This window comes from Leopardus geoffroyi, chromosome C3, assembly GCF_018350155.1.
Source record: "Leopardus geoffroyi isolate Oge1 chromosome C3, O.geoffroyi_Oge1_pat1.0, whole genome shotgun sequence".
Classification (NCBI taxonomy): Eukaryota; Metazoa; Chordata; class Mammalia; order Carnivora; family Felidae; genus Leopardus; species Leopardus geoffroyi.
The window spans coordinates 90,701,867-90,727,528 of NC_059338.1; the positions used below are offsets into that span (position 1 = coordinate 90,701,867).

General features: G+C 39.9%; 1 long non-coding RNA gene across 1 annotated transcript; it reads left to right on the plus strand.

Moving 5' to 3' along the window:
- The first annotated feature begins 2,876 nt into the window (after nt 1-2,876).
- On the plus strand, nt 2,877-10,653 carry LOC123586798. The gene is made up of 2 exons (XR_006706955.1): nt 2,877-3,248; nt 10,203-10,653. It is a non-coding gene; the product is annotated as an uncharacterized LOC123586798 (long non-coding RNA).
- The last annotated feature ends 15,009 nt before the right edge of the window (nt 10,654-25,662 follow it).

Consider the following 25,662-nt stretch of genomic DNA (forward strand, 5'->3'; position numbering starts at 1 on the left):
CCCAATCCAGACTAGGTTAGGTACATTTATTCTTCTATAGAGTGAACTGTTCTTTTCCATTTATGAACTCACTGTAATTTCAATGCATTATATTATCACTTGCCTCCTCTGTTCTACCAAAAATTCCATGAGGGCTGGGAACATGTCTGTATTAGTCTGTACTATATCTCTAGTGCTAACTATAGTACGTAGCATTGAATATGGAATTCAAGATTAATTACTGAATTTTTAAATAAAAAAGGACCTATAAATATGAGAATTTAAGTTTTATCATTAAGTTGCTATTTCAGACTGTGCCCATTTAAATGAAAATTCCACTTATATCCTAACTGGGCACGATGAATTCTATTTATACCAAGTATTAGGAGAGTTTGCAAATACCATCTTTGGTAAAAGGAATACAAATAAGAATGTGAAGCTTCTTCCCCTTATTCTAGGGCTAGAATAAGGCTCTTGCCATAAAGTACAAGCTCTTTGTCTCAGAAAATCTTTTCAATAAGCCTCACTGAAACAATATTGTACTCTTATTAAATGTAGAAATGACAAGGGAAATAGAAAAATTATCATTCGGCAAAACTAACAGCAATAATTTTGCACATAAGAACCCTTGATAAATGTTAAAATTAGTGAGCAAAAGTGTGTGACTAAAAGCATATTTGTATGAAAAGATGCTATACATTATATGTCATCAGAAAGATGCAAATTAAAACAACCATGAGATACTACTATATACCTTTAGGAAGGCCCCAAATCTGGAACTCCGACAATGCCAAGTACTGGGGAGGATGTGGAATGACAGGAACTCTCATTCATTGCTAGGTAGGAATGTAAAATGGCACATTTTAGAAGACATTCTGACTATTTCCTACAAGACTAAGCATGCTATATGATCCAGTAATCTTTTTCTTAATACTTACACAAAGGACTTGAAAACTTACGTCCACGTGAAAACCTTCACATGAATGTTTATACCAACTTGATTCATAAGTGCTAAAATTTGGAAGAAACCAAGATGTCCTTCAGTAGGCAAATGGATAGACTGTGGTACATCTAGAAAATGGAATATTATTAGTGTTACAAAGAAATGAGCTATCAAGCCATGAAAAAACATGGAAGTAGCATTAAATGCATATTAGTAAGTGAAAGAAGCCAATCAGAAAAAGCTACATATTTTATGATGCCAGCTGTATGTATTTTGGAAAAGACAAACCTGTAGAGACAGTAAAAAGAGCCATTGTTGGGTTATAGAGGGATGAATAGGTGAGGCACAGCGGACTTCTAAGGCAGTGCAAAGAGTCTGCATGATACTATAATGATAGATACATGCCATTATACTTTTGTCCAAACCCATAGAATGTACCCCACCAAGAGTGAACCCTAAGGCAAAGTATGGACTTTGTGTGATTAGTAGGTGTCAATGTACGTTCACTGATTGTAACAAATACCCCTCTGTACCAAATACCACTCTGCATCACTCTGGTGCAGGATACTGAAAATGGGGGAGGTTATGAATGTGTAGAGTAAGGGGTATATGGGAAAGTTCTATCTTCTCAATTTTGCTGTGACCCTAAAACTGCACTATATACATAAAGTTGTTTTTTTTAAGAAAATTATATTTGCATTATCTCAGAATATTTCTTCATAATCTAATCATAAATTACAATGGGGGAAAGCGTTTTATAGCAAAGAACTCCAACAGGCACCGTGTTAACCAGTGATCAAAGTTGACGTCACCAGTAATCACGCATATCAACATAGTGTCCACCTGATCTGATGTACTGAGAAAGGCATGGCATCACTTCTGTGACATCCTGGCCCAATTTCTCCTATCTAACATGAGGAAGTATCAGACAAACCCAAACGGAAGAATATTCCACAGAATAAATGACCAGTATTCTTTGAAAATGACAAGGTAAAGAGTAAAAGAAATGACTCATAAACTGTCACTAATTGGAGGAAACAGAGGAGATGTGGCAATGAAGTTCAATGTAGGATCCTAAATTGGATCCTCCTGCAGAAAAAGGACATAGTGGGAAAACCAGGGAAATTTGAATGAAGTTTGTAGGTTAGTTAAGAGTATTGTATCAATGTTGCTCAGGTCATTAACTCGCAGTTCATGAGTTTGAGCCCCACATCGGGCTCTGCGCTGACAGTGTGGAGCCTGCTTGGGATTCTCTCTCTCTCCCTCTCTCTCTGTCCCTTCCCTGCTCGTGCTCTCTCTCTCTCTCTCAAAATAAATAAATAAACTTAAAAAAAAAAGAGTATTGAATCCATGTTAATTTCCTGGTTTTAATAATTGTACTATTGTTATGTAAGATGTTAACATTAGGGGAAGTTTGGTGAACAGTATATGGGAACTTGCTTTACTATTTTTTGCAACTACTCAGTAAATCTAAACTTATTTCAAAACAAAAAGTTTAAAAAAAAAACCACACGTGCTCAATCTTCTTAACTGGACTGATGAGCAAGATCTTTTTGCTTGACATTTTCAAATACCTATTATCTCTTTCAAATTCTCTACATCAGAAGTTTTCTCTTTCCTAGTTTAGATTTTCTATTTAAATACACTCATTTTCCTTTTCTAAATGCCACCTATGCTTCTTCCTGCCCTGATGTACAGCTACTCGTTTTTCAATTGTCCTCTCATTTATACTCTACAGAGAAGCCCTCCTGATTTATATATCACCAATTTCCTGCTACATGGAGATCCAAAGCCTCTCCATTATCCTGCATTCATAGTATACCCAAGTGCCTATGGGTGAAGTCACCAAAGCCTTAGATGGCATTTAATCTATCTTCAGCCTTGTTTGAGAGGTTTTTAAAAATAATAATGTCAAATTTGTAGTCTCAAAATTTTAATCCCGGGAACGAAACAAGCCCAGGCTGGTATCCTGACCTTTTATATGGCAGCTTTCACCAAGGAATGCAAAGCATTTTATGGCATTGAATTGTGGTCATTAGGCCTGGCAAGTTGGGCAAGAGCTGCGAGGCTTATTTTTATGAAGGGATAAAATACTCAGCCCAGAACTTGAGTGCTTCATCCAACACTTACAACAAACTGGCAGCAGGAGAGGCAGTGGAGTCTGTCTTCTGTCCTTCATTTTCCTGCCTTCATTTAGAACTCCAACGGCTCTTCCTCTTTTGAGATTTCTTTTTTGCCAGTTGACAGGCCGGAGGCTAACTGAGAAGTCAGCAGAGAGGTCATTGCTCTGTCGAGTCTCCCAGCTGTGGTTGCATGAGGTGGGGAGGTAGGTCATGGCTTTGTTGGTCACTTGTGCTGAACAGCTCAGGTCCTCTACTCAGAAAGTAGGCTTTCAATTCATGTTTGCAAGTCGTTTGTTCTTGTTCTCAAGGAGACGGACTATTTTTCTTTTCTCTTCTTTGGTGAAGTGCACTATATTATAGGCACTACTTCAAAGGGAATGCTTGGATCAGGCTACACTGAAAAATCCCCAGTAACCTGCCATAAATTTAAAACTTTTCAGTACAGTCAATATTTTTCAAATGCTAAAGATAGGAAATGTGGCAATTTGAAAAAATTCAGCAAATGTATTCCCCATGGAGAACTCTTGCCTTCTCCCCACTCCTGGCTGCTGGCTTGTTCTAAGGAATCTTTCTTATCTTAAAAATGTTGACCAAAGGAGCGAGCCAATAGGAGCCAGCTCCCAGATTGGAGATATGGATATCTGGAGTGGGAACCCTGGGATTCATATCTGAATAGATGTATCTTTGTTCATTTCATATCAATTCGGTATACTGAACTCTTTTAAGAAAACATTAGTGCACCGAGGATCCTGAGACTGCAGATACAAGGCAAATAACTTCTCACTTTAAAATAGAGGGTTAATATTTCTCTCCACCAGAACAAACCATATGAGAATAAAGTAAGTCTATCAGGTGATCGTTGCAGAGACGTAGTTTCTTAAATCCAGACCAACTGGACGAGGGTTGAATAAGAATCACCCAGAAATCTTGCTAAAAATACAGATTCTTTAGCCCCAATATCTGGTAACCCAGTTCAGTGATTCAGATGCATAGCCAGGCTAGGAAATCATTCACCTTGAAGGAAATGAAAACTGAATCATATCAGTGGGTTACAAGTTTGGAAAACAACTTATTTTTTTATCGTTTCAATTACCCATGTACCCATTTATCCTCTCAACATGTATTTATTAAACCTCTATATAAATGCCTCCTTTATAGTAGGAATGGAACTATGTACTAGGTGTTTAATTACAGTAAAGAAGCATCCAATCAGAGGGGAAGATGTACAGGGAAGCAGATGTGTGTGTGATCTATTAAATGTAACCCTAGGGCATGCACATGGTGAAATGGAACCAAAAAAACCATCACTGAATCGGCCTCAAGGAGTTGGGGTGGGGGGAATTTCATAGAGGAAGTAAACTCTGATCTGGGTTCTATAGGGTAGCTGGGTGAAGAACAATTGGTGAAGAGAGATGAGATAATGAGAAAGTGTATTAAGACCCCAGAAGTGAAAATACTATGATGTAGGGATTTCCAGTAGTCTAGTACAGCAAGAGTACAAGAAGGCCATGGGGAATTGGTGAAGGGTGAGTAGGAAAGTAATGAGCAGGTCATGAAAGGCTCTCTAGTAAGAGATCGCATGTCCTTATTTACGTGTGACAGTCCTCATTCATGCCTCTTGTCCCAGGTTAATTTTAGTAGCCTCCCCTTTTCTTTCAAAAGAAGATACATTTTTAAAAAGTGTATCTTATTTGTTTATTTATTTATTTAGAGAGGAGCAGGGGAGAGGGAGAGAGAGACACAGAGAGAGAATCCCAAGCAGGCTGCATGCTATCAGCACAGAGCCCAACAGGGAGTTTGAACTCACAAACTGTGGGGTCATGACTTGAGCAGAATTTAAAAGCAGATGCTTAATCGACTGAGCCATCCAGGCACCCGAAAAGAAGATACATTGTATGGTTGGCCCACTTATAGCCATGGCTAAGGAGTCTGGCCTTTTGGTCAGAGGAAAACATATTGTCTTTGGAAGGATCAAGCAGGAGAGTGAGTTGATCTGATTTCTGGTTTGATAAGCTCACCTAGCTGCAGCACAGAGAATAGATTGTAGCCGGACAGGATTGGAGTCAGGGATATTGTTTGGTGAGTGACTATAGGAATCCCGGCAAGAGCTGTAATGGGTTGAAAAGAAAGGATGGCTGTGGGGGTGAGCGGAAGGAATGGATTTCAGCAATGTTAAGAATCAGACTGGACTTACCACTTAACATGTGATTGTGGATAAGTTACTTAATTTTTTTTCCCTCCATTTGAATGAGGGGCTATAACAATTCCTCTTGGGATTCTCCTAAGACATAAAAGAACAAATTTTTTAGCACACATCCTGTGAGGCCCTCATTAGTTGTTTTCCCTTTTCCTGCCAGCCAAGGCCCTCATCTCTATAGGGCACTTCCCACCTCCACCTCTGGTGGTCTCTTCTCCATCTCTCAAATTAGGTGACATTAATTCTATTCTCAATTTCCTGGTGCTTCTATCCCTGCCTCTCATTCCCTCAATGCCCAGATACCAGGTGGATGTCTCCAAGAATAGCTTAATTTTGTTGGAAGATGTGCTTATGATTTATAGTTGCTTGAAGGATGCACATATCCATTAAAACAATGACAGCAACAAAAACCCTATCAGGCTTTAACTTAAAAACATTCCTCAAAGGCTGTACAGGTAAGCAGTCTGACCTATGGACATGGTAGCTATGCACCCAGAATTTTCTATAGCAGCCAGTCATCTGTCCTAGTGTTTTCGGTTTAGGAAATAAGGTGTCTTTAGGGACACCTGGGTGGCTCAGTTGGTTAAGTGTTCGACTTGAGCACAGGTCATAACTTTGGTCCATGAGTTTGGCCCCGTATCAGCCTCTGTGCTGACAGCTCAGAGTCTGGATCCTGCTTCAGATTCTGTGTCTGCTTCTCTCTGTCCATTGCTACCCCCACCCCCACCCCACTGTGCTTGTGCTCTGCCTCTCTCTCAAAAATAAATGAACATTAAAAAAATTAGAAAATAAGTTGTCTTTGAAGAAAAATGACAATTTTTTTTTGGAATCAGCTTCACCCTCTACTATAAAACACTTCTTCCTTTTCTTTCTCTCCTTTTCTCCACTCCTTCTTCCCTTTCATTTCTTGTCTACATCTTTCCCTTTTACTCACTTTCCTCTTCCTCTGCTGTATATATGTTTGCCTCTAATGACACCGCCAGGCACCTTGACCTCTGTAGTTTGGCTTCAAGATTTGTGTGTGTGTGTGCATGTGTGTGTATATGTGTGTGTGTGTGTGTGTGTGTGTGAGAGAGAGAGAGAGAGAGAGAGAGAGAGAGAGAAGAGAAGAGAATCTTAAGCAGGCTCCACACTCAGCACAGAGCCCGATGCGGGGCTTGGTCTTATAATCACGAGATCATGACCTGAGCCAAAATCAAGAGTCAGGTGTTCAACCGACTGAGCCACCCAGGTGCCCCTTTGGCTTTAAGGTTCTTTATAACCCACCTTCTCTCCATCAAGGTAGACCCTTTGTCCAAGTCAGTTTCTTTCCCAAAGTATGGCATACTTTCCCCCTTGTCAGTGTTTATGTGAAGACTTTATCCACCAAGCCCTTGTGTCTGAGTTGGCTCTGCTGAGCTGAATTTCCATCTTTTTCAAGAAGCACTTTCGTTGTCTACTCCAGTCGTGGGTTGATGCCCTCCTTTTCCGCCTCTGCCTAATTCCTTTAGCACCAACGATCTGAATCTGCAACTCTTACAAAACCTTTTATGTGTGCATATCTGATCTTACCAACTATGTCGATAGCTCCTGGTCAGGAGATTTTTGTCGTACAAACTCTTATGTCACCCACCAAACCCAGCATGAACTTTACACACAATAAGTTATCGATTTTTAATTATATGAGAAGTATAGAGAAAATCTCCTTATTATTCCCTTTCTTAAAACTAGGCTTTTCGGGGCGCCTGGGTGGCGCAGTCGGTTAAGCGTCCGACTTCAGCCAGGTCACGATCTCGCGGTCCGTGAGTTCAAGCCCCGCGTCGGGCTCTGGGCTGATGGCTCAGAGCCTGGAGCCTGTTTCCGATTCTGTGTCTCCCTCTCTCTCTTCCCCTCCCCCGTTCATGCTCTGTCTCTCTCTGTCCCAAAAATAAATAAACGTTGAAAAAAACAAAACAAAACTAGGCTTTTCTTTTCACTAGGCTTACAGACACCATGAGTATTCTTGTCTCTCAGTAGCAACCAGTGGTCTTGTCTTCAGAATTTCTGGTTTGGGAAGTTGGGAAAGGTTAGGGTCTCACATCGAAAATACGGATATGAAATGCCTATTATTCCTGTCTTCTGAGTTTTCATAAAGTTAATTTTTTTAATGTTTATTTTTGAGAGAGAAAGAGAGAGACTGCATGTGTCTGAATGCGCCCTTATGAGAGGGGAAGCGGCAGAGAGAGGGAAACAGAGGATGTGAAGCTATCAGTGCAGAGCCTGATGCAGGGCTCAGATTCACAAACCCTGAGATCATGGCCTGAGGAAAAGTCGGACACTTCACCAACTAAGCTACCCAGGCACCCCTGAGTTGTCATAAAATTAAATGAAGCAATGTATTTATGGTTTCTGTTCAACTTATTTTGTGAGTACACATAGATAGAAGGGCAACTGACATATTGTTTTAAATAATTGATCTTAACATGGACAATATCCAGCCTGATATCTTTCCTGTTTTCCATTAAGACTGAGTCACTTCTCCTGTGGGCAGTTAGTGTTTGTCCTTAAACTTAGGGCAAGCTGTACTCCTGGTTCATCTCTAAGAGAAGGTCCAAGGTAAAAAAAAATCATAGAACTCATCCTAGTACCCTAGAATTCTGGATGTTTGGTTTTTCCTAATTTGTAGAGACAGTTTAACAGTGTATGGTCATTGGTGAAGCAGTTCCTGATGAAGTATTAATGTTTTTTAGATTAGGCTATGGATCATGAAGTCATGGTTCATGTTGCTTTTCTTAATGGAACTTAATGGAAACTAAACAAGTAGAGACAAGCCTGCTTATTCAACCTTATCTAGAATAGTTAACATTTGAGCACAATAACCTTCCCCTTCTATAAATAATCCTTTAGATGAAGGAGCGTATTTGTACAGTTTCATCCTTCATTCCTTCACCCTCTCATTCATTCCACAAATATTTATTGTTTGTACACTATGTGGCAGTCACTATTCACAGCTCTGGAGATACAGCAGTAAACAAACAAAAAAATGATCTCTTCACTTCAGGTGCTTATACTTTAAAAGGGAGAGACAGACAAAAGAGTCAATAAATAGGATACATACAATTGTTATAACAGCTATGAAGGAAGTTGATAGGGTGATATGAGAGAGAATAATGGGGCATGGAGATAGGATGAGCAGTGAAAGTTCCTCTGAGAATATCATATGGACCAATTTGCAAGGAGTCATCAAAAGAGTCTTCTAGATAGAGGGAATGGCAATGCAAAGGCCCCAAGGCATGAAAGAGTTTGACAAGTTCAAGATAGAGAAAGGAGCATGATATATAGCTAAATAGGCGTTAAGAAAGAGGAGAGTGGCATAAGGTTGGAGAAGCAGGCGGCCAAAGCCAAAAATGAGAATAGAAATGAGTAGGCAGGTGGTTTGGAAACTGAACAAGGGGACTGAAGTCTCCTTTCAAAAGAAGATGTGCATAATCAGTTGCTGTTGGTGTCTTTAAGCAACCATGTCCTTTTCTCCTAAACCTGAAATTGCCTTGCAACTGGCTCATCTCATCTGAGTAGTGGTACGTGAGCTGTCTTCTTCATTGATTTTACTCAAGAAAACACCCTGTTTGGGAGGCCTTTCCATATGCAAAGGAGATAACTATTCAATAAAAAGGGCCTAATTTGGCATAGACCAACATGTTAAATATTACCCACTCTCCCATGGGCTTTTTAAGATATCAAAGCTTCCCTTTGGTCTATAAACTGATGTGGATTTGAAGGTAAATTTAATCTGGAAGTTTCTGATTCATTTACATTTAGCTCATATCATGTCATTCTTTTCCAGTGGTTTGAAGTTTACGAAACCTCTTAAGACTTATTTATTTAAAAAAAAACTATGTAACATAAAAAAAAAAAAAACCCTTGTAACTCTTCTTGTTCTTAAGAACAAGAGACGATGATTTTATAAACACAAATAAACAGAAAAGCCCAATGCCAGAGCTCAGTTTGCAACATTAAAAGTTAGGATGCTTGCATACGTTTCAAATTAAGCAAATGGAGTCACACACCCAGCATAAAATGAGAACATAGGACTTCGGTTAAATGTGCAATGCTATCATTTATGTAGAGTAGAAACTATAGCGTATTATCAAGACACAAGTTTCCCTCTGTGTATTTCCTCACTTCACCTCAATTCTGCAAATTATTGAATTTCAGAGATTTCAGACCTTTAGAAAAAAATCATCAAACCACAAACAGACAGTATTTGAAGAGGCTTTATAAAAGGTCATTTTATGTGGTAAGGAATTTTTGTTTGCAAGTGACAGATAATCCACTCAGAGCGAGCTTAAACAGAAGAAGAAATTAATTGGTTTATGTGACTGAAAAAAATCAGAGGTAGAAGGGGTTCAGGCATGGGAGAATTTGGAAACTCAGTGTCATCAGAACACCCTGTCTTTCCACCTCTAGGCTCTGGCTTCCCTTCTTGGCTTCATGTGATAGATGGCTCTAAATAACTCTGGGCCATGCGGTCCCAGATGCCACTGAAGTCCAATGGGGATTAAAGAGTGCACATATGCCCTCCTCTTGGTAATTGTTCCAAAGCTTCCCAGATCTCTGTCCAACTGGTTTGGGAGTTCATTTCTGTGACTGGCCTGGCTCCAGTTATTTGCTACCCATGGAATTAGGGAGTTGAGTGCATTTGCTTGAACCACAGGGATAAAGATGTGGAAGTGATATCCCAGAGGAAAACTGGAGAGTAAAATAAATAATCCAACAAACAAAGCAAACAAAAGTGTTCACTACAGAACCTACTGCACCCATGCATCTGATGTTTGGCTCCCTTGAGCTGGGAAGGTGAAATAGCAGGCTGGATTGAAGTCCTCACTTGGTCATAAATTACCTAGGCGATGTGGCCAAGTCCCCTCATTTCTCTGCCCCTCAGTGTCCTTGTTTCTACAGGGAGGGGGACTAAACACAATGCTCTCTCTGAATTTTCTTCCAGCTTTGAAATGGTAATGATCCCAAGCTTGCCAAATAAGAATGGGAAGAGTCTCCTGGCCTAAGATTTCATGGAAAAGAAAACGGAAGCAGGCCCAGGTGCAGGGCAGAAAAGGGAGCCAGCAGACCCTGGGCCATAGAGCGAAGGAAGCAGAGAGAACGCTCAGGGGAGTGAGGTCAGCTCCGGGACAGGACATCTCCTTGCAAGCTGAGGAGCACCCTCCAGTCTCTGCTGCTGTACTCGGAGTGAATGCAGTGGCACAGCGGTGATAGTTGCCATAGAGAGGGACAAATAGACTATTGTTTAGTGCAAGGGCTTGATTTCTGCCAGAAAGTTTCACACTCAAAATAAATATTATATATGGCTCCCATCAGAAGTATCTAATCTAGAAAGAAGAAAAATGTCTATTTTCTGAGGTGTTTTAATAAAGTGCTTTAATTCTAGATGTCCATAATCTCGCATCGTATGTGTTTTGGAATTTAATTATTGAAGGGGGAGAGATTTTAAGAAGCAAATAAAGAACACGTGCCGTGTATTTTATGACCATAAGTGGGGTACAGTACGGTACGTTATAATCATCTGGATCAATATTTCTGCAGTCAAACATATGAATGTTCACATTAAGAGATAAATAAAGACTAAAAATAACCTCTTATTTGTCCAGGTCAGATTCTTGAAACAAAACAAAACACAGTTTCCAGAGCTGTTTGGAGCTTAAAGTTGTGGATAAAGTACTATGGACCTATAGGTACATAGGTACCTATAGAGCGGACTGAGATCATTTTGGATAAGACAAAGGAAAGACCTGGGATTTTGGAATGTCAGAGAATGAATTGAATTGTTTTTCTTCATGTCAAGGGACCTAGAATTTACTCTCCTGTTTTTTTCCTCGGCACCCGGTCTCTAGTAGGTGTTCAGTGACTATGACATAAATACTTTCTACCTAGTTTGGCTGCTTGGCTGTGTTCTCATCATTGCTTTGGAGTCTCCACTGAACAGCCAACAACAAGTTCATGCCTCTACAGCATTTGATGGGTTGGTCACTATTCCTAGGTCTCTCTTTCACTGATTTATGTCAAGCCACGTTGTATCTAAACCTCTGGAGAGTGCCCTTTGGTTTCTTTTTTGGGCTGTTTTTCCTCCACCTACTTTGATGTGCCAGTGTTCTCATCCCTTTTCCCTCTGTACATTTCTTCATGGTGAGCTAGAGATCACCTCCAGGCATCACTGACCACTTGTACGCTCACATATCCAAAGCTGTACCTCTCTCTAGCTTATATCGTTCTTCTGAGATCAGGACTTGTCGTCGGCAAGGCATTTCCAAATTCAAACGTGCGAATGAGTTGCAAATAGAATTTATTACTTTCCCTTTCCCCCAACCCCACTCCCATAGATTACTTTAGTGAAACGTATCCCCTTTTATTCAGGTGCTCGAGATAGAATCCAGCTCTATCAATTACACCTAGTTTATATCTTCCCTATGCATTTTTTTTCTCCATTTTTACTCTGCCACTACCTTATTCTAAACTCCATCATCTCTTGCCTGGATTTGTTCTGTGGCCTCCTAACTCAATTCTCTGTTTTCAGTTACCACTTCCTACAATCCACCTATTCTGTCAGTATTCGCGAAATCTTTCTCGAGTGAAAAATCTGATCAAGTTATGACTCTGCATCAAATCTTGTGGCTTTCCTCACCCTCAAGATCAAGTCCAAACTTCTTTATAGAGATACTAAACTCCAAGTGGCCAAACCTCTAATTTCTAGACTCATTTTTGTCTCTCACTCTATGCCCCAATCACAGGAACTATTTGTGGCTCTCCCAACACACTCAAGCCATTTTGCCTTTTGCTCCTCTGCACATGGTATCCTTACTTTCTAAAACTGCTCATCCCCTCAAATGCCTAATTAACTTACGTTTGTAATTCAGACTTAACTTAGAAACCTGCTCCTTTAGCAAGTTGTTGTAGTCATACCCATCTGGGATTAGCGTCCTCTCTGCACACCTACAGCACTCTGCTTATATTATGTAGTATAACATGCTTTCTGATGTCTGTTCTCTTTCATAAGATCGTTAGTTCTTTGTGAGCAGAGGCCAAGAAACTCATATCTTCATTGCCTAAAAAAATGCTTGACCCGTAATATCCCTCAGTAGATTTTTGTCAAATGGAGGAATGAATGAATGAATACACACACACACACACACACACAGGCTCCTATAAAGCGTTCTTTTTTTTTTTTTTTTCTTTCTTTCCTGAAATGTTAAATGTTGGCTGATTAACTCTAGGAAATTCCTTTTTAATTTTTTCATGATTCAAACAACTAGTATATCATTCAGGATAAGTGAGGTTCTTCTGCAGTAACAATCTTTTTTTTTTTTTTTTAACGTTTTTATTCATTCTTTGAGAGACAGAGAGACAGAGTGCAAGCAGGGGAGGGGCAGACGGAGAGGTAGACACAGAATCTGAAGCAGGCTCTGAGCCCAGTACAGAGCCCAACACGGGGCTCAAACCCACGAACTATGAGATCATGACCCCAGCCAAAGTTGGCCGCTTAACTGACTGAGCCACCCAGGCGCCCCCGCAGTAAGAATCTTTAATCTCAGAGGTCATATGACCTCAATTCATTGCTTGAGCCCCAAGTAGTGCAAGCCTACTATGTACTCAGAATCACGGAACATCTGGAAAATTTGAGGACCAGCAGAGATTTATTTATTTATTTATTTATGTTAATGTTTATTTATTTATTTATTAAAAATTTTTTTTAAATATGAAATTTATTGTCAAATTGGTTTCCATACAACACCTAGTGCTCATCCCAACGGGGCCCTCCTCAGTGCCCATCACCACTGGGGGGTGGAAGGGAGAGGAGATCTCCCTTCCACCCCCCATCAACCCTCAGTTTATTCTCAGTTTTTAAGAGTCTCTTATGGTTTGCCTCCTTCCGTCTCTGTAACTTTTTTTTCCCTTTCCCCTCCGCCATGGTCTTCTGTTAAGTTTCTCAGGATCCACATAAAAGTGAAACCATATGGTATCTGTCTTTCTCTGTATGACTTATTTCACTTAGCATAACACTCTCCAGTTCCATCCACGTTGCTACAAAAGGCCATATTTCATTCTTTCTCATTGCCAAGTAGTATTCCATTGTATATATAAACCACAACTTCTTTATCCATTCATCAGTTGGTGGACATTTAGGCTCTTTCCATCATTTGGCTATTGTTGAAAGTGTTGCTATAAACATTGGGGTACAAGTGCCCCTATGCATCAGCACTCCTGTATTCCATCAATAGCACTGCTAGGAATTTACCCAAGGCATGCAGAGTTTTAAATATAAAGACTTTTCATTTGTTTTTTTCATTTAGAATGCCACATTTATGAGTAAAAACATACAGTTTGACATCAGTTTGATTTTTAAAAAGCAACTCCTACACCACTAGGAATTTGATTCATCCATCTTCTTCGATGTCAGCACCCGAAGTCCTGATTCTCTCTGCCTCTAAATCCTGATAACTTCCTCTGAGCACTACACACCCCATCACCAACGGAATCCCTCCCTCCTTTCCTTCCTTCCTTCCTTCCTCTCCTTATTCCTCCTACCCTGACCATTATCTCTCCATGTCTGAATTATAGCACTAGCTTGCAGGAGATCTCCAGTCTCTCCTCCTTCAATCTGCCCTTACACATTGCAGCTAGAATGATCCTACTAAAGCACTGCTTTGTGTTTCTTCAGAGCTTACAGAATAAAATATTAAACCTATAGCTTATCACCCAAGGCCTGTTATAATTTGTTCCTGACCTCCACTGTGACCTCATTTTCTCATTATCTTCCTGCAAAAGCCTTTGGCTTATGCAAAGGGGCCCTCCTTGAGCCTTCTCCTTCTTATCTGGACTGGTTTAATAATGACAGCCCTTATCTCATAGGATTGTCATGAAGATTGAATGAAACAATATGAGGAGGGCTTCTAGCATACTGCCCTGCCATACACTCGGCCCATGATATTGTGGCACATGGTTAAAAATATGTATTATACCTTTATAACACTCTTATTAGCAATCTCTTATTAAGTATCAGCACTAGGTAGGATGCCAGTGTCCCTGTCATTCTTTAGGATTCCCTGAGAATAAAGAGTATACTAACAAACACACAAATGCTTGTCATTCATACTGAAAAAACTAGATAGTTATAATTCAGGGTTTCTTTTCAAAAAATAATCCTGGTTTGTATCACCCAAATGATGGCATGCACTTACATAGTCCTCAGTTTTGCTGAGTTTCACTGTGCCTTCCAAAAATTAAACAGCACTCAAAGTGTTATTATTTTGAAGATGGAAGAATTTGCTTTTTTTTGTTGCCAGGCTGTGTTATAAATCTGCTATGCTTTGTAGTAGTAAAGGTGGTCAAAAGATGTTATATCAGCTACTTGTGCACTCGCTGAGAATAGGGATGGTACACCTGTGGGTCCCTTATAAATGCACCCATATTTAGATTGCCTGAGGTAGGACTGTGAAGATGATGCTGTACTGAAGCAAGAGCACTAGACTAGGAGTCTGAAAAAATCTGTCTTCTGAGATCTATTTAGAGCTAATGAACCATTAACATCATTTTCTCAGTAGGATGTGAACCATATCTGCTTTCTTAGAAGATTGTTGTAAATAACAAACTATACCTGTCAAAGTGTTTTGTTCAAATTGGTAGATTGATTTCTGCATGCAATTTACATATGTAAAACGTAACGTAATATGCAAAGCATGTAAGAAAGATTTTCATTACATATGTGGTATTTGTTGAAACATTCTTTCTTTAAGACCAAACTAGATTCCTTTCTAAGAGGAATTAGAATTCCTTCTAAGAGGAATTCAGAGTCAACTACAAGTACTAAAAATGCTTTTTACTATTATTTCTTATTTTTGGTGCTGATATTCCTGAAGAGAAGGAAGACATAAAGAAGGAAAAGGTTTTATATAAAAAAGGAAATTTGAGAAATATGACCTTATTTGGTGAATGAAAACAAAAATTAATTTATCTCCTTGACATTGAAAATAGGGTTGTTAGATAAAAACCAGATTTCTTTGGGCTACTGTCTGTATTTCCAGAATGAATCAAAGTCTCTGCTACCCTTTGGGAGGATGTCACTGGTTAGTACCTTGCTACTTGGTCAAAATATCAGTGGCAAAAACAACAGCAATAGCAATTTCTGCTTCAAGTCCTACCGTGCAATAAAATCAGAGCATTGCTCATCTGCCAGACTGGAGAAAAAACTGATCCAGAAATTAAGACACTGGCTCTAAATCACACAACTGAGCCAAAATACGAAACAAGTCCCACCTGGCTCCGAACTCCGTTTCTATCATGGCACCACCCGACCAAGCTTGTTGTGAGAATCACAGTGACTTCAATCAAGAAGGCAAAGGTGGAATGAGAAAGTTTACTACAAGATGCAGCATTGTAAATAGTTTTGATTATTGCATGAAGCGCAGGACGGCTTTCAGTGTGTGTTGTTATAAACAATTCAATCACCACAGGGGTATAAGGTGAAGGCAAGAAGAGCAATGCCCAAACTCAGAAGTCATGGTTGGGGCGCCTGGGTGGCGCAGTCGGTTAAGCATCCGACTTCAGCCAGGTCACGATCTCGCGATCCAGGAGTTGAGCCCCGCGTCAGGCTCTGGGCTGATGGCTCAGAGCCTGGAGCCTGTTTCCGATTCTGTGTCTCCCTCTCTCTCTGCCCCTCCCCCGTTCATGCTCTGTCTCCCTCTGTCCCCCCAAAAATAAATAAACGTTGAAAAAAAAAATTTTTAAAGAAGTCATGGCCAACTTTTGCAAGCGGAGCCCAGGGAGTATGTTCCACAATTGCGTTTTGATGAACAGTGAAAGAGATTGAAAGGTGTTGAAAGGGGACATTTAATTGTAATATAGTGAGTATCTCAAGGACATGAAAGACACTGATGTTTTTAGTCCCTCCCCACTATGGAAACAGGCATTCTGATGACAATCGTTGCTATCTATGCTTTTTAATGATTAAGTTTTAACTAGTGGCTCAAGAGAGGCCTTAGCTCTCAGCTCTTAACTTAGACCAGCATGCTGCATAGAGCCTTACACTTTGGGTTTGCGCGTTACCCTGAGGAAAGGGACTTGAGAGGACATCGTCTTAAAGTGGAAAACCTTTCTGCAGTCCCCCACCCTTAAGCAGCTGCCTCTGAAATCTCTAACATGTACTCTGACTGCCCTCTCCTGGTTGGATGGAAAAACAGCTAAAAGAAAAGTGAACGTGGGTTTTTAGCACTGCATGCTCTTAGACTAACTTGAATTTCATAGAAATGGAAATTGCCAAGGGATCAAAAGCGAAAAACAACAGGACAGAAAGAGAATTCTTACTTGTAACTTTGTAGTGCAAATATAAACCGAGACTAAACAAATTCCACAAAAAAGTATTCCCATGTTGGAATGAAGTCATGCTTTAGAGTCATTTGATCAATAGGGCTGTCCCAGAGCTATCTAGTGCGTGTCCAGAATTCATCCGAGTTCTGGACAGGTTTGTCTCAGATCCCATAAACTATAAGGCAGGACTCAGTGGAGCCGGGGACACCGAAATTGCATTGATTTCCATTCACTGACACACTCATTGCCTAGTGCCCTCTGTAGTACCCTACTGGCAGCTCTAAAGGCTGATACCAGACTGAAATGCAAACAAAGAGGTAGCTGGTGATCCATGGAAGTAGTTTGTGTTTCACTGTAAAATACTCCAGCATTTCTCCAGTGTTTATCGACCAAATTCGTGGCTATGATAACACCTAAAAGTGTGTATCTACTCAACTCCTTGCACTTCGTTCAGAATTGTAATCTTTAAAAATGTTTTGGATCCCAGTACTTACTGGGTTCTTGGACCACCCTGCTTAGGTTTGAAATGTGACTGTGCTCCTTGCTGCATGATCTTACACAAGTCTCAAAATTTCAGGGTCCTCAATTTCTGTACCTGGAAAATGGTGATCATAAGAGTGTCTTGGGTTATTGGAGAGAGTGAGTGGGAAACATCTAATACTCTTAGATTAGTAACTAGCACCTAATAAATGTTCCGTAAATGTTACCTGCTAGTGTTATTCTATGTCATTAAGAAGGTCCTTTAAAAAATAGAACTGTGGGTAGGCAAGACATTTACAGAGCTTGACTCATCAAAAGAAATAAGGATGATGGAGCCATGATGCAGTAGAATCCAGGTGATACTTAACCACCCAAATCCAGGGCGGGGGGGGGGGTTATAAATTTTGGGAGAGGCCATCACAGAGCCTTGACCCACTGGAGTTTATGCAGTTGGTTAGTAGAACGTGGCTCCTGTAGGGGAAAAAACAGATGAGCAACCAACAAGAGTACTGCAAATTACATCCAGCCAAAAACAGGAGAAAATGGATGAGCATGAAACTGTTGGCAATTATTCACTTTTCTTGCTCAGCCCGCAACCTGAACCTATTTTCAGACCTGGAAACTTATTAACTGAAGAAGTGGCTAATTCCCCATGAGGAAGGACCTCAGATGTACACTATAATAATACCCTTGATCCTTCTTCATGTGATTAATATTGATTAAAGGAGAGTGGCAAGATATTTTGAGGGACTTTGGACAGAAGGGCTGAGTTGGCATGGATGTTTGGAGATTCAAGCATGATTATCATCCCTGTTTGAGTAGGGACATAGGGGGACAATAGATTCCTGGCCAAAATCCAGCTTACAAAGAACCTACTATGTGTGTGAACCAACTTGGTTATCATCTTCCTGGTTCCTAAATGTATAACTGGATTTACCATACTTGGCAATTAGAGTAAACTTCATATTGGATCCTTGGTCTGTAGATTAAGAGCTATCATAGAAGGAGAGTCCAAGTGGAAGCTTCTGAAACTGTACAGCCCCTCAGCCAATATACTAAATGAAATATATATATATACATATACATATATATATATATATATATATATATATATATATATATACATATATATATATATTATATTCTGGGGGAAGGGATATGACCTAGAATAGTGCCATCATTCGGATTTTAAGGATGCAGGGGAGAAGGTCCCTAACATATCTCTAATTCAACAGTTTGGCCTCTGAAGGAATCAGAAACATCTTTGTGAATGACCATAGAATGGTCCTGATTGTGGCTGGCATGCCAGACAAGATGTCAGGTACTTGGTAAGGTGAAGGAGTTTGTTCCATCTTAATCAAAAAAGGGGATCAGAAACAGTTGGCTTTCACATGGATCGGATAGTAATACACATCACAGATGTGTCCAGAACTAGAATAAATTTTCTGTTATGTGCCATGATATAATCTGCAGAGATCTGGACGATCTTGACATAACCACAGCACATTTTACTAAACATGACATTAATACTATTAGGATGAGCACAAGAGCCAGCTTAAGACCTTGGTATGATGTGCACTCCAGAGGGCATGAGAGAAACCCTGCAAAGATTCAGGGACCCTCCTTTTCTTACAAAACTTGTAGTCAGCAGCATGTTGGAGCACCCTTTCTAAAGAAGTCAAATTGCTGCGTCTTGCTTTCTTAACCACAAAGATGGAAGCACCATGGTTTTCTGAAGCCAATACATTCCATGTGTAGGAATATTGTTCTGGTCCGTATTCTGGTTGACATAAAAAGGATACTTCTTTGAGGTCCAGACCCAAGTTCTGGCACAGCACCCTATCTTAGTCATCTCAGACTGCCAGAACAAAACCCCAGACTGAGTGGCTTAAATAACAGAAATGTATTTCCTTATGGTTCTGGAGGCTCTAAGTCCCAGATCCCAGTCCAGCAGAGACAGTTTCTGGTGAGGACTCTCTCCCTGGTTTGCAGAAAGCCTATCATCTCGTTGTGTCCTCACAGTGGGGAGGGAGAAGAATCTCCCCAATGTCGCCTCCCTCTAGCCTTTGGCAACCACTAATTTGTTCTCTGTCTCTAGATTTATTCTGTATATTTCATATAAATGGAGTCATACAATATGTGACCTTTTGTGTCTGTCTTGTTTCACTTAGCATAATGTTTTCTAGGTTCATCCACATTTAGCAGGTATTCCTTTTTATGACTTATTAATATTCCATTGTATGGATAGACCACATTTGTGTATCCATTCATGCGTTGATGGACATTTGGGTTTGTTTCCCAATGTGCTACAATGGCCATTCGTGTACAAGTACTTGTTTGAATATCTGTTTCAACTCTTTTGGGTATATATTTAGGAATGGAATTGCTTGCCGGGTCATGTGATAACTCTCTGAATATCTGCTAAAATATTTTGAGGAACTGCCAAAGTGTCATTCCACAGTGATGGTATCATTTTACATTTTTTTTTTAGAAATAAGTTATTTTGTTTTATTTATTTTGAGAGAGAGAGAGAGAGCATGCATGAGCAGGGGAGAGGCAGATGGAGATAGAGAATCTCAAGCAGGTTCCACATTGGGCGTGGAGCCCGATGGACACAGGGCTCAATCTCACGACCATTAGATCATGATCTGAACCGAAATCAAGAGTTGGATGCTTAACAAATGGAGCCAGGCACCCCTCATTTTACATTCTTATAAGTGATTAATGAGGGTTCCAATTTAGTTATTTTTCTTCTAAAAAACATTACAGCCACCCTAGTGAATGTGAAGTGGTTTTGATTTTCATTCCTTGGTGGCTAATGATATTTAGCATCTTTTCACGTATTTGTTGGCTATTTGTGTATCTTCTTTAGAGAAATGTCCATTCAAGTCCTTTGTTTCTAAACTGGGTTGCTTTTTGTTGTTGAATTATGAGTTATTTATATATTCTAGATACTAGACCCTTACCATATATATGATTTGCAATTTTTCCCCCTATTCTGTAAGTTGTGGACAGTGTCTTTCTGGACAGTGTCTCTTGATGTGCAAGAATTTTGAATTTTGATGTTAAATTTATCTATTTTGTCATATCCACAAAGCCACTGTTTAACCCAAGGCCATGAGGATTTAACCCTATGTTTTCTCCAGTTTTAGCTCATGCTCCTTTTGTGAGAAGAAAAATATCTTGAGGTGAGAATGTTTACAAATTCATGCACCACAACATTATGGAGTGCTGGTCCATAAGTGTGGAATCCCAGTCAACATAGCATCTAACCAGGGAGAAAGCTCTGTGACAGTGGTCATTGATCACGAGAGACCATGCAGCATCCATAAGCAGCTGGCCTGAAATGGCCTGTGGAAAGCAGAGGTGAAGCACCAGCACAGAGGCAATACTCTGTGAGGGTGGGGAGTCATCTTCCTAGATGCTAGATATGCCTTGAATCTGAAACTTCTATAAGACACTATGTCCTCAAAAGGACTCATGGGGCTGGGGCAAAAGAAGGTGGAACAGGAGTAGCCCCATTTATCATCACTCCCCATAACTCACTATGGACTTGATACTGCCTGCCCTTGCAACTTTGGGTTCTGCATGGTTACTGCTCAGATCCTCAAGAGAAATTCATTCTTGCCAGGGACAAGGCAAAGGTCTCATAAGCTGTGGCTTCTGTTGAGGCATTTAGGATTTTAGAAACCAACAGGCAGAAAGGATTCACCATCTTGACAGGGGTAACTGATCCTGGTCAGGAAGGAGTAGGGCTATCACACAATGGAGACAGGGAGGAATGTGTATGGAACTCAGGTGATACGCATAGGTACCTTCTTGGTATTTCCTTGCCCAACAGTGATGGTGAGTGGACAAGGGCAGTGACCCATACCTGTAGAAAGTATCACTGCCAGGAGTTTAGACCTCTTAGGGATTTGAGTCACACCACCAAATCAGTGACCCAGGCCTGGAGAGGCTGGTGGTAGCTGCTAGGAAGTCAGAATGGATAATCACAGAGAGAGTATGGGTACCAGTGATGACCCCAAGGCTAACTGCTGTGATGGAGCTAGTAGTTTGTCTAACCTCCTTGTTCTAATCCTTCCCTTAGGACAAGAGGCCCACTGGAACCTCCGAGGAGGGGCGCCCAGGACAGGTATGGAGAAGTGGACTTATACGGCAAAGGGGCAGAAAGTGGCAGTCACCAAGTGTGCCATTCAGCTCTCCAACAGGTTACCATCCACAGGGAGGGCAGTTATTGGACAGCCTCCACTTGCAGGTGCCTTAGGATATTCCTTCAGGTTTTAAGCTGAGGAGGTGAGATCACATTCTTTCTGGGCAATCCAAGGCCAATGACTGAGCATCGTGTTGGTACAGGATTCCCTCTTCCTAGCTAGTGTGGGAGTGCTCTATGGGCGATCTTGGTGTGGGAGCTCCCTCCTAAGTTTGTTGAGACTTTTCTCATAACTAGAACATGGTCTGAAACTCTTCCTGCCTAATCTTATTTGTCCTTCTCTTTATCTTTCATAGGCATTACCTCCAATCAATTTCTTGTATTTTTAGATCTTGGGTTCTTCTTCCCAAAGGAACTATTGTCACAGGCTTGTATATATGATCACCACTGTAGATAAATATATAAACTTAAATAAAGTGATTCAAGTCACACAGCTCTTAATGGAATATTTTTTCCTACTTAAATGTTTAGTTTCATGCTGAATAATATCCATGAAATCATGCCTTTGATGTGCAACTTATACTTTCCTAGTGCACACTGGAAGTATAACTATTTAAAAAAACAATCTGAGGCAACCCCTACTCATCTCACATTGGGAAGGAGCATAGTATCCTATGCATTTGCTGAGAATATATTCGTTTCATAAAAATTTATATGACCAGAGTATTTTTTGAAAGACAGGCAATTTTCCACTCAAAAGAAATGGAGCAGTACCTATCATCTCGCTAGGAAACCAAAGATATTGGTAAAAGACAATGTCTATAGTTGCCAGACCCTATATTAGACATTTTCCTCTCTGATTTTATTCAAAACTTTCATCACACCAGTAGAAGAGATAAATCCAGATAAATCTGACCTCTGGATCAATGATCCATTTATTCCTATGGCCTCCAAAATGAGTATATGTGCCTTAAGAAATATTCAGGATAAATTTATTACACAGCATGATACAAGAAAATACTTTAACTGTATTTTATGATTTAAAATTAAAATGCTTTACTAATAGTTAAAATAAGTTGACACTAATTCACATATTTCATATACATAAATAGGGTATGCATGGTCAAAAATTGAGACAACTGTTAAATTGTTCAAAAGTAACAAATCTTTAGTTAACCACTGTTAAATATTTTATATACTTATGTATATAAACAAATGAGTTTATTCACATTCCAAAAATTTTCCACACAAAAGTTTTAGGGTATTCAGCAAGATGGCATATTTAATAAGCAATAACATGCGCAATTTCATGAAAAGGCAAGTGGCCCAGTACACGGATGCTTTGGCAAAACTATACATTGCCTCAGGACAGAAGACGTACTTAGAATGATACAGGAAACTGTAGATAGAAAATTCAACAATATCCTTCATCTGGAATGCCTCTCACGCATATCTGAGGATAAAACTTGGAGTTGGGAGACATAAAAAATCAAAATGCCACATGATATATACAGGTATCTCCACCTCTTGTTAGTCTTAGAACAGTGACTATTGTAATTTTTAGCAAACACCACTAGCCACAGCCCTCCACTCCCATCGTAATTATAGAAAAATGACAGCCTTTGACCATTAATTCTTAGTTCTGATGATGCCTTGAGGACTATGTCAGTTGAGTCTACAGTGACATCTTTTGTCACGAAAAAGGCTGGAATAATGACGTAATGAGTTTACATGGGATGCCTCATTTTTATATGCACAGCTCCTCTGCTATAGAAGACTGAAGGCAGTTTTACAATACACATATATTTAATTACTAGGGAACCTGTAAGGTAGAATTTGCCCTAAATACATCCAGAGCTAGGTGAAAAATGCCTAGTCATTTTACACCAGAAATTTGCAAGTGCTAACAAGATCAATTTTTATAGAGTATATTGATTAGAACACAAAAGTAGGTAATGCTACAACATTCATCCATTTGCCAATTCAATATATAGTTACTGAGTACATGCTTTTTGCTATGCTCTTTTCTAGGCACTGGAGAGAGAGCTGTGAACAGGGATGGCTCCTCTCCATAAGCCTTACATCCTAGTGGAGAAGAGGACAAATATAGTAAGTACGTAAAATATATGCTATTTCTATTTATGCCATATTTAAAGGTATGTCGTAAGTGCCTAGGAGAAATGCAGGTATTGAGGAGGAGTGTGCCGATATGAGACTCAGGGTGATGATTGAGCAAAAACCCAAAGAGGGTGAGGGAACAAGTCATGCAAGTTAATTGAGAGAAGAATGCTCCAGAGAAAGCGACTAGTCTTGACCTACTGCCCAGGGCACAGTTAGTATTCTCTCAAAAAGCCAAACTTTCAGAGCATTAAACAAAATGCATACATGTTCTAAAGATGATCACCTCCCCTTAACTCTGGACCCGTCCCCCATGAATCTATTCCATTGTCACCTGACACTGGCTCACTCAATGACAAACCTGAAGCATCATGATGTTAGACAGAACCTTCGTGACGATGGCTCCGAATTCCAGATTCTGGCAAATGCAGAGGTGCAAATTCAGAGTTTACGTATGAAGATCGAATGGGGGGTCTCAGACTAGAGACCCTCCTGATGTCAGCTCCAGGGCCGATCAGGAAGCCAGGTCAATTCAGGAAAGAGCTGACTCTTGATGTAAGAGTCAATGAGGAGCTGACAACTTTGATGTAAGACAGCAGAGGAGACCAAAGCCCCGCAGTCCATGCCAGAATTAACGGACTAGAGAAACAGGCAGTCAAGCACTCTGGGGACCTTTGCAGACCAAAGCTGCCTAACTTTTCCCTTATATGGCAGGTTTGGCCTAAATTCTTACAGCTAAACTCATGAGTCCTTGGTTATGACAAAAAAAGTTCTAAAAGATGGCATCTAACACAATTAAACATTCTGCTAAAAACTTCTTTAGGGGGAGAAAGGGTCATATATATATGATATGTATCATATATTTTATACATCATATATATATATATATATATATTCATACGTAAAATCTTGAACTGAGGGATGCACAGCCATTGAGTGCCTGAACTTTGGAGCCAGACTACTAGGGTCCAAAGGCCAGCTTTCCCTCTTGGTAGGCACATGACCCTGGGTGCTCCTTAGGTCTGTTTTAGTTCCCTCATCTTTTTTCTTTTTTTAATTTTTTTAGGTTAATGTATTTATTTTGAGAGAAAGAGAGCACGAGCAGAGGAGGGGCGGAGAGACGGAGACAGAGAATCCCAAGCAGGCTCCACGTTGTCAGCGCAGAGCCCGATGTGAGGCTAGACCTCACAAACCGTGAGATCACGGCCTGAACCAAAATTAGGAGTCGGACACTTAACCGGCTGAGCCACCCCGGTGCCCCAGTTCCCTCATCTTTAAGAGGAGATGTTACCTACTTCACAGAGTGGTCATGATGAAGATGACGAGCGATATTTGAAAAAATGCTTAGAGCGCTGCCTGGCATATATTAAGCACTATATAAATGCTTTTAAAATAAAATAGAGCATAATTTTAACTTCCTTTAAAATATGACTTCCAAAGACTTACCTCTTCGACCTTCATCAAAGAAAAAAGGCTCACTGACATTTCCTGAGAGACCATCTTTTACATAGAAAGGTTTAAAGCAGAATTTTTATATGGTATGAGTCTAGAAATTCCAAATCTGTCAAGTTTATATCAAACCTTTAACTGAGTTTCAAAGTGAATTGTATAAAAAATAGATGACCAAAAAAGATTAGCAAATGAATACTTTATTAGAGTCATAACACTTATAAAATAAATTTCTTTTCATCGTGGAGTTACCAGATTTTAAAACCAACCAATACTTTCTCATTTCTACAGCATATATAAAGAATTCTCAAATACCATAATTTTTGTTCAAGTGCTTTGTCACTCAATTCACAAACCCAGAACACGATTAATCTACAAATATAACTATTCACAGTCAGATGAGTTTTAGGCTTGGTTCTTAATGATCTAGAAGCAATCCATTTACAAAAATGCCACCAAAGCCATTTCATGAAATCATTTAATTTAATGCCACCAAGCATGAACCTGTTATACTTTGGAAACAAAAATAAAATCTCACAACTATATCTAGCAGACTAACTTTAAACGATTCCAACTTGCATGGACTATATATCCTTATGGCACATTTATGACTTTGTAATATACAATTCATAATACAGGTTTAAGTGTGTGGTATGGTGCTAGAAAAAACATGGAAGTCAGGTCGTAAGACTGATTTCTTCTTGCCACATATTGAAACACGTCTTTATATCACAAACCAAACTCTAAGAAGATTCTTCTTTTTGGAGATGATTATATAAACAGCATCTGATCACTGAGCATTGATCACGTTACTCATTCAAGACTGTTCTACGTCCATGAAATCTACCAGCATAACTTATACATGGCACTCTTAGGGGATGATTCAGCC